The sequence below is a fragment of the Ostrea edulis genome, chromosome 6, assembly GCF_947568905.1.
Source record: "Ostrea edulis chromosome 6, xbOstEdul1.1, whole genome shotgun sequence".
Lineage (NCBI taxonomy): Eukaryota > Metazoa > Mollusca > Bivalvia > Ostreida > Ostreidae > Ostrea > Ostrea edulis.
In genome coordinates, this window is record NC_079169.1 from 30,734,002 (window position 1) to 30,742,377 (window position 8,376).

Here is an 8,376-nt window from a genome sequence, read left to right on the forward strand (position 1 = left end):
AGGAATATTGTGGGTTTTATAAGTGAGGAATATTATGGGTTCTATAAGTGAGGAATATTGTGGGTTGTATAAGTGAGGAATATTGTGGGTTTTATAAGTGAGGAATATTGTGGGTTCTATAAGTGAGGAATATTGTGGGTTCTATTAGTGAGGAATATTGTGGGTTCTATTAGTGAGGAATATTGTGGGTTCTATTAGTGAGTAATACAGTTTATGGAAACTTTTTACAGATAGATTATTGTGAAAGGACAAAAACTGTTTCAACCCATTAAAAAAACTTTAATTGTGAGCATTGGATAATAATGGTATTACTTGTTGAGAGAGAGAGAGAGAGAGAGAGAGAGAGAGAGAGAGAGAGAGAGAGAGAGAGAGAGATCACAAATCTCTAAATTGTCATCTTATACTTTCTTCATCTAGTAAAACGATTTGATATATATGCTAGTTTATATTAGTAAGATCAAATCAAATGAACGGACCTTTTAAAGGGGGATAACTTATATCGTTAATTCTAAAAAGAAAGCTCGGAGTTGACACAATCCAAGTTGCTCTCGCATGTGTTTTATTAACTCTGAAGAGTTTCTGAGAGAAGACCATTTGATTCTGAGGGATTGGCTGGCAGAATTTGGAAATTCATTGTTGTGGTAATGATATTCATAAATGTCTTAGGATTGCATCATTTTGTGCTTCGTTTCTTAATAATTTTCTGGGAGAGGACCTCATCCCTCCTCAACTTATTATTTTAGTCGGTAATAAAATACATGTAACCCTCATCCTAATTTTGGATATGCTTCCTGTGTAGTCTTAGAGTCTACTGATATCTATTCATAATCCATATTCTCCTACTATTTTTTTATGTTTGGTAATGTTGGTGAGTAAGTCACTGTATCTGGTCTTGACGTACCCGGGAATAAATTATTTAACGAAACAATGCTGAAAATGAATATAATCTGTTCTGTCAAAATTTACCCCGCCCCCAACACATGTTCATCCCTAATGCTTTGATCTCGCTATTTTGGGAACATGGCCCCTGACACTGGAATTTTGCGACAGTTTGCCTTCTTTTTGGAAACTTTTCCATATCCATAATCAATTCTGGCATGAACTAGTATAAGATGTTTTCCCTGATCCCCCAATACAAAGGGCTAGAGCCACGAATAACCCAAATAGACTTTGCTTTATCAATTGAATACCAAAATAGAATATTTGAAATTTTAAAAAAAAATGTATAATTTATCAAATTCGGACCATTATGTTCTGAAGAGGCGTAGGGTAGAAATGATAATAGACGTTTTTAACGTCAATATGACGTTACAAAACTGACAATATGCGTATCATTCAACAAATGCATGTATACAAATAACTGGTAATTTATTTACATGTAATGCTATTTCTACATGATTGTATGTAATTTACCAATCTGATTAAAACCAAGTAAGCTCTCTTTTACAGAAAATGACATCCCATCATGCCAGGGGTCAAATGAAATTGACCAATGGAATCACTAAAATATGTATAAATCAATTGTAGAAATCGTGGTATAATAGACATACAGTAGAGGAAATACAACCATAGGAGTTATTGCCCTTGAGAACATTTTTTCTAACTATTAATTTTTTTAATTTTTTTTTTTTTTTTTTTTAATTTACTTTAATAAAATTCCTCTGAAAGGTATACATTTCTATCATGCACAAAGTTTAATTTGATAAAGACTTTTGCGTAAAACTATGATATCACATGATGATCCATCTACCTTATAAATACAAGCAGTTCATCTTATTGACCTTATTATTGATTGATTGAATATTGTTTTACGTCCCTCTCGAGAATATTTCACTCATATGGAGACGTCACCACTGCCGGTGAAGGGCTGCAAATTTTAGACCTATGCTCGGCGCTTATAGCCATTGAGCAGGGAGAGATCTTTATCGTGCTACACCTGCTGTGACACGGGGCCTCGGTTTTTGCGGTCTCATCCGAAGGACCGCCCCTATTAGTCGCCTCTTACGACAAGCAAGGGGGTACTGAGGACCTATTCTAACCCGGGTCCCCATGGGTTTTTTTTTAATTGTCACATGGGAGATGTCTTTCTAGACAATAAAATATGTTCAAACCAAACCAAAAGTAGATCAAATGACAAAGATATAAAACAGTAAGCTACAAAGGTTGCTGTGAGAATTCTATGGGTTTAGCCAAGGGGCATAACCTTTGCAAAGTGTGGATTCATCCATTATCGAAAGACAGTGAGTTAGGTTACCAAGTGCTTTCTAGAGACATTCTGACGGGTTTTTCAGGTTATTAAATGAATCAAAAGAAAACGTAGATTAAGCATAACTCAATAACTTAAATTCAGAGATTTAACAAGTGGTTGATTATCCAATATAGTTCTTTTAAAGTTCTGTAACATTTTAAGGATGAAATTTTATACCTCCGTATAGTGGAGGAGGACAGTCATCCAATGTATCTTTTATTTGCATTACAAAAAAAACAATGGTCATTGTCAAATAAAATAAAAAAAATAGGGGGAGGTCAACCCCCGCCTCCTGCCCACCCACCCCCTCTGATTCTACGTGCCTGCTATGCATTTACTCTCCAAAAGCTGAATAGGGAGCATATTTAGCGCCTCAGCATCTAGAAAGAAAGCTATATTACAAGTAACCTTTTTGTACTGAGCCGGTCAGAAGACACTACGTACGAGACTGGTCCGGGTTCATTTAAGTGGGGTATGTGTACCAGGCGACCTACTTATCAGTCAGCCTCATGGGGTTTGATATGGATCTCCTTGGAGTCTAAAATGCTCCAGTTCCTTTATTGCCAGCTTCCTCGGAACTCGGTTATGAGGCCTGTGTGCTAAAGCTATCCGAACTGCCCATAGTGGCGACTAGTTTTAAAGCTGAACTTTAATTAAAAATCAATTTTGAATGTTATCTGGTAGCTTAATTTTCCTGACAGAAAGAACATTTGAAATGTCGCAGATTAAGAGAGCCTAGCGAACCAGGCTCAGACGAATTGACGACAGAATACCAAACGAGAAAGCGTTAATTTTCGAGGTTTTTTGGTATTAATTTTGTCGTCTATTACTTCTGTCGGCCTTTCTATGTCTAAACTATCGTTTTTTCGTTAGTCTACTAAATCAATTCTGCCCTGTCCCAGAGTTAATTCTCCACAGACTCGTTTTGGACGCATTATTACATAAGTTGAAAGCAGCTAAAACTTTGATAACAAAATAATAGTTCTTCGTGTACTGTATTTCATGCTAACATATTGTCAACATGATAAGCGCCGATCTGCATAAAACCTGTTGAGAGCAATCTTTTTTCACTTGTACTCATAGAACTCAGCACAGTTCACCTTATCAAAATTGTTGGTTGTCCTTTTCCATCTACAAATTTCATCTCCTGGTCTTAGGAAGATGGAAATTACTGGACAAAAGCCATTTTGCTTTCAAAAGTACTCACTCATTTTTTTATTTCAATTAAAACTGCTGATTTCTGAAACACATCATGACTACCTCTATCGATGTTGATGGAAGAAACCCAACACTTCCCCTGCAAAACTGTTTTACTTGTTATTCTCAAACCATTTGATTGTATTTATATTATTTGCATGAGAACAGACATTTTCAGTGATTGTGATTAGCATAAATTAGTCTAGACCTGACGGAACCATAAACGTTAACATTAACCTCCGATGAAAATATTCTCCAATAATCAAGAATAGAAACATTGGCCATCTCCATCTAATACATAATTCTAATAATCGAACCAAAACCGGACAATTGCAAGGTGGGGATTCTACGGGTAAATTTGGACCAGTTTTCGCGGTCGGTGATGGCCTGTGTTTTGTAGAACCTATTAAACGTATGCGGGGAAATCTATTCTACAACACCGAGTTATATCAAATTTTAGGCGTTAAAAAAGGTAGTGATTGTTCTTTCGCCAAGAGCCCGGATCTTTCGAAGGAAACCTTAAAAACTGAGATCCCGTGTCGAGGCAAGTATTGGCACGATAAAGAACCCCCACCTCTACGGCTCACCTACAGCTGAAGACGTATGTAAATGGGGAAAAAACATACACACACAAAAGACCAAACTAAACAAAACTGAACTTAGTCGCGGTTGCCTAGTGTTCAGGGCATGGACACGATTTGAGCCGAAAATTTCAAAATGTTATTTTTCCAATTTTATTGTTTACAATGCTTAACTAAAGCATTTCTATAATGGTCAACCGAAATTTGAATATCATTTGTTCAGTTACAGGTGAGATACAATACTCACAATGCCATGTTATTGTTTACATATAGATGGCTTAGTAGAAAATAGCATGTTTAAAACAAAATGAGATGTGCCAAATAAAGGGGGGAAACCCATTTGATTGTGTTCAGAATTGACTTGTAAATTGAAAAAGAAATCTACTTTAAACGAAACTTTTACTTATATATTCAGCCTATGTAAACAAAAACATGGCACGGGCCATGTTTACATAAAAAATAATTGTGAGCGCTGTATCTCCCATATACATGTACCTCGACAGCAGGTATTCACGATTTTTGCTGACCATTAGAAATATCTTAATTAAGCATTCTTAAGATTAAAAATATAAAAATAAAATTTGAAAATGTTCAACTCAATTCGTGTCCTGCACTCAGCTCAACAAGTTATATACAAGCAACTCAAACAGCAACAGAAAAGATAAGGCCGGAGAAACATGCTCCGGAATTACCCGGATTTCCACTCTAAAACAACAAAAGAATAAACGAAAATTTTATCAGATGCAAACTATTGTTGTGAATTATCAACGAAATGAGAAGATAACGAACAGTGATCAATCTCATAACTCCTATAAGCAATACAAAGTAAAGAGTTGGGCAAACACGGACCTCTGGGCACATCAGAGGTGGGATCAGGTGCCTAGGAGGAGTAAGCATCCCCTGTCTACCCGTCACACCCGCCGTGAGCCCTATGTCTTGATCAGGTAAACGGATTCTAAATCAGTGTGCAAAGAACGGTCTAACAATCGGTATGAAACACGCCAGACAGCATTTGGCCCAAGAAAGGTGTATTGGCAAACTAGATTGTTATAATGACCATATAATTTGCGAAATGCTGACTTTAAATGAGACTGTTGAAACCCCTGTAATATCAACCTATTTTTCAGAAGCCTGCCTCGATTTAAAAACTGATCATACGCAGAACAAGATCTTGCGTATCGAATCAGTTGAAAGATATAAACACCATATGCAGGTGACAATGGAATATTGCAATATAAATATGAGAAACTGACGATGGAGAAGCTGTAATCATCCCTTTAATCATAAAGTTGAGTTGTTAGTTTGCCGTTAATATTCATTTTCAATAAAATATCTAAGTACGAAGCAGATGTGGAGAACTCTGTGGTGTCTTTTATCTCAAGTTCACAGGGATATATCGAATCGATATATGAATGAAAATTATTAATGTTAATAAATAAAACGTCGTCGATATATCTAATTGTCGTGTTGAAGGCTACAACAAGAGATTTTTTCTTCTCATGTAGAAGCTTTTGGATAAACTCTGCTTCATAAAATTATAAAAATAGGTCAGCTAACAAAGGAGCACAATTCGTGCCCATGGGAATTCCAACAGATTGTTGGTAGCCATCATCACCAAAGACTACAAAGATATTGTCAAAGGGGAACTCCAGCATATTTTTATTTCAACTTCAGAGTACCTGTGTGTGGAATCAGAGTCGTGTTTAAAAAAGTAAGTTTTTGGATAACTGATCACTAGATAGGAATACTTCCTTTTTCCATTTTTGTTGAAGAAGCAACTGTCTTTGATATCAAAAAGTCTTGTATGGTTCGGAAGGAATACCACCCATGACCCGTGCTGGTTTAAAGAGTCTGTGATTGGCAACATCCATAATCATATAGTTCAGTCTATATTCAGGTTTTGAAAAATCCAAGTATAGACTAGCTGTGGCTTCTTCAAATAACGTACGTAAAACTCTCAATGGAACAGAGTAAAGTTTTGTGCGAATATGATGTGGACCTAATTTTCCGTTGATGTAAGGTAAAAGTGAATCAAACGTGACATCATTTATACTTGGTCTTTTATATGAACGATGTCCATGACTGCGTTTCTTTGAGTATTGGGAAAGAGTCCCATCACATTCACGATATTTCCTTGTGGACTAGTCAAATTTCCCACATCATATACATTATCATTGCATCCATATGGAAATGCAGTACCTAGAGTAATGATCCATGCAGTGATATTCTCGTTGTCTTTGAAAAGGGGTACTTAATCAATGTTTGACTATTTGTGTGAAGGTAAATTTTTTTCCAAAATCCTGACCTTCGTGGACAAGATAGAGTGGTCCCAAATGCTTGTAAAGAAGTTGGTTACCACCATTATTTATTTGAAATCTGTTCCCCGATATTCTTTTATTAAGTGAACCCTTGGTTTCTCCCACATAAATTAAGCCACATAGGTTATATTCAATAGCGTAGACAACGTTAGAAGATTTACAAATCAAATTATCAAAAGCTTTGGTACAGAAACTACGTCCGGTGAGATTACTACTAAATGAATTTCTAGTGATCAGTATATCACAAGTTTTCCTTTTTTCATCCATCCCATTAACTGTGATACTAAATGTGTCTAAAACTGAATCATGGTTTTGAAGAAGTCCATCTTTTGAAGTATAAGTACAGATACCAAATGTGGAATTAATGCCAAGCTCGTTTAAGATACAGTTGGAATAATGAGCCTTACAAGTAAAGACAACGTTTTTACAAGCTTCGTCAGCTGGTGTCAGTAAATGCATGTACCAAGTATTTTGACCTATTCCTTGACATCATAATAGCTGTGACGTATATCTAAGAAATTCGTTTTTGAAAATACACGTACATGAGGGTATGGACTACGAAACTTTATAAAGCGCGGGAAATGAAATTGCTGTGGCCTTCAGACATTTAGATATACCGACGACGTTTTATCTATTAACAATGATAACTTTCATTCTTATGTCGATTCGATATATCCCTGCGAGCTCGAAATAAAAAAAATACACCACAGAGTCGTCCACTTCTGCTTCATACAACATATCATTGGGTCAAGTGCTGTCTGACATGTTTCGTACCGATTGTTAGGCCGTTCTTGGCACACTGATTTTGACTACGGATAACTCCGTTTACCTGATCAAAATATAGGGCTCACGGCGGGTGTGACCGATCGACAGGGGATGCTTACTCCTACTAGGCACCTGATCCTACCTCTGGTGTGTCTAGGGGTCCGTGTTTGCCCAACTATCTATTTTGTATTGTTTATAGGAGTTATGAGATTGATCTTCACCTTTCACTTAGATATTTTATTGAAAGTAGATATTAACGGCAAACTAACACCTCAACTTTATGACAAATGGGAAGAATTAAGTTTCTCCATCGTCAACTTCCCATATTTATGTAGCAATATTCCATTATCACCTGTATATGGAGTTTATATTTCTCAACTGATTCGATACACAAGAGCTTGTTCTGTGTATAGTCAGTTTTTAAATCGAGGCAAGCTACTGACGAACAAGTTGATGGTACAGGGGTTTCAACAGTCTCGTTTAAAGTCAGCATTTCGCAAATTCTATGGTCTTTATAACGATCTAGTTTGCCAATACAACCTATCATTGGGTCAAATGCTGTCTGACGTGTTTCATACCGATTGTTAAACCGTTCTTGGCACACTGATTTTGACTACGGATAACTCCGTTTATCTGATCAAGATATAGGGTTCACGGCGGGTGTGACCGATCGACAGGGGATGTTTACTCCTCCTAGGCACCTGATCCCACCTTTGGTGTGTCCAGGGGTCCGTGTTTGCCCAACTATCTATTTTGTATTCCTTATGAGATTGATCACTGTTCGTTATCTTCACCTTTCATTCATTCCTAATATTTACAATCTACTTCGATTTCTGTCGAAATTCTCAGCAGTTAAAATAGACGCGCTATATTTACAGCTGCAATGCAATCACTAGGAAATGGTTATCATTGCAATTTGTAGAGATATTAAAGGCAAAACACTGGAGATGTAAATATATGATCATGAGTGTTTTTTCCAGACGTTGTGTAGGGATTCTTACATGTGACTAATCGAATGAAATACTACCAAAAAATGTTTAGTCTGTGTAGAAATTTTCTTTCTAATATTTACATTATTGAACAAGAAGTAGTAGATATTACCTCAATACTTCCCGTAAACAAGGCTGTAGGCCCAGATTGTATTAGTCATAAAATGTTAAAAATTAGCTGTCGCTAAACCACTTACTATGTTATTCAACAGATCTTTGTCAGATAAAACGTTTCCATCTTTATGGAAACTAACTCACGTTATTCCTCTTTTTAAAAA